The following is a 2,536-nucleotide window of genomic DNA, read 5'->3' as shown; positions in this document are numbered from 1 at the left end:
TCTCTGCTTCTCCAATATGTGCCACTGGGAGCTTTGTGTTGTTAGCAGTAACAACAACTCGATTTCCATCATATTCTTTCAGACTTACAAACTTGTTTTCATCACCAGTCATATGATTTGAGCATCCAGAATCAATTATCCAATCAGTTTGATAATTGATCTTCTCTTCTTTTTCTTTTGGAGGTTTTATATGGGCGGAATTGCATCTTTCTTGTTTAACATCCTCTTTAACCTACATTGAGTACAAAAACGAACTTTTCTGTACAGTTTCATTAGCTCCCCCATCTTGCTTACTTATCATGACTGCATTTCCTTCATTTATTCTCACTCTGCAGTCACGAGCAATATGACCCAATTTCCCACATCTAAAACATTTTACCTTTGGTCTCCACTGCTGTGTAGTTTCTCTTGTTTTCTTTTGTACATTTTTCTCTTTCTTGTCATCAATGTTCCTACTTGGAGACCTAATGACTGGCTTAGCTGGCCATCGTGATCTCTGACCCTTACTAAACAAAGCTTCCTCATTATTTCCCTTGAGAGAAAGCCCGACCATTTGTTTCGCTAATGTTTCTTGATTGATCAAGAGATTTTCTAACTCCAACAAAGTTGGTTGAACTGGCCAGCCTTGAACACCAATTATGAAACTGCCAAATTCTGGACGAAGTCCGCGAATAAGTATTCTCCGCATACGGGCCTCACTGATTTTAGACTCAAGGTCGATTTGAGATATCTCTCTACAAATATTTTTAACCTTCATAAAATATTCTGCTATCGACATGCTTCCCTGAGTCATTTTCTAATAATTGTAGGCGGGCATCATTAGCTCGTGAAAATAAGGTTGCAAAAGCATCCCATGCTTTTTTAGGAGTCGTAGCATCTCGTATATGCTCTAATAAATCTTTCTCGATTGATACCTTAATTGCAAATAAAGCTTTTCCTGCTTTGATCATCCATTTCTTCTTCGCTTCCTCGTCGACAGGAATATTAGTGTCTGATCCCAATACTATCTCCCATAATTCCTGTCGTAGAAAATACGACTCCATACATGATTTCCAATAGCCATAATTGCTATTGTTAAGTTTCTCAATATTGTTTAATGCAACCGCTAATGCCGCCATAACTTCAGGATATATCTATTCCAATAAATCGGCCTTCGGACAGAACCTGGCTCTGATACCAATTGTTGGAAAACGTAATGCGGGCCCTATAACTCAGCTACAAACTCAAATTTATGCGGAGAAAATCTAGCAGAGTCTCGACGTCCAAAATGATACTCAATAATAACTTTGAAAGAGTATACTTTAAAATATCAACTATTCATTCATCAAAATAAACATTACAAGGAGGCTCAAGAAAAACTCACCTCGCTCACGTAGTGAACTTCCACACATAAATACCTCCAAACCCGATGCTCTTGCACTGAGCACAACTCTGACACACCTCACAAGCTCACAAAGTGAGCACATAAATGACTCAACCACACTCACAATTTTTTCACACACACTCACTCTTTTTCACATACTCTCACCATGGCCCAACGTCCCTATTTATAGGGAGATGAAGTCGGTGGTGGATGCTTCCACCGACTTCTCATTCATTTCATATATATATATATATATATATATATATATATATATATATATATATATATATTTTTATCATTACATCTACCGACTTAAACACAAGCACCGACTATGACATCCACCGACTTACTAAAAGAGACTCAAGACTGTTCGAGAGAGTCGGTGATGACTCTTGACATGAAGATTCCAAAGGATTAATCTCAATAAAAGGTTGACAACCTGTCCCAAGTATAAATGAGTAGCACTTCTTTTCAGTGACAATAAATTAGTTTGGAGATGCTATTTTCTTATGAATTTTTTTGTCCTTGTTATCCAAACAGAGCATGCCGAGTCCTTTCCTGACCCTTTTATGTGCATCTAGATCTTGTGACGATATGTAAAATGTATTTTTTTCAATTAAGGCCTTTTATGTAACGATTTTAATAGGGTGAGATAATAGATGTGTCCAGTAGAAAGGCTGTCTCGACTACTTGGTGGGAAGTCTGTTTTTATTACTGCAACTGCTCTTTCATGTCACCTGGGCTGGGCTGCTTCTTTTACGAAGTGACGCAGTCAGGCTTCTTAGTTTGCAGAAGCTATCCTGGATCAATAACATGTTCCACTCAATTACATGTTCCACACGTACGAGGGCTGACGTCTATCCTGATGAACGAGGCATGGAGCATTGTTCGGGATCGGAGGTATGATGCACTGCTTTCCTTCCCTCTCATGTTTTACGGTCTCTTTGTGATAAGTTAGACAGAGGGACCTTTGAAGGCTCACGTTGATGACATATTCCATGACATTTTAGCTTCGAAACTCGTTCTTACGTTTATTATATTTATATACAACTTTCAGCAGTTCCGCACTAACCATGCCATATAATTCAGAACCCTTATTTGACACGCAATAGGATGTTGACAACAGCTTAAAATTGATCCAAAGAATCGCGTCAGATTCAACAGAATAAAAAG

Source organism: Nymphaea colorata, chromosome 5 (genome assembly GCF_008831285.2).
Source record: "Nymphaea colorata isolate Beijing-Zhang1983 chromosome 5, ASM883128v2, whole genome shotgun sequence".
NCBI classification, from domain to species: Eukaryota; Viridiplantae; Streptophyta; class Magnoliopsida; order Nymphaeales; family Nymphaeaceae; genus Nymphaea; species Nymphaea colorata.
The sequence above is the reverse complement of the archived record's forward strand: the minus strand, read 5'-3'. Positions refer to the sequence as shown.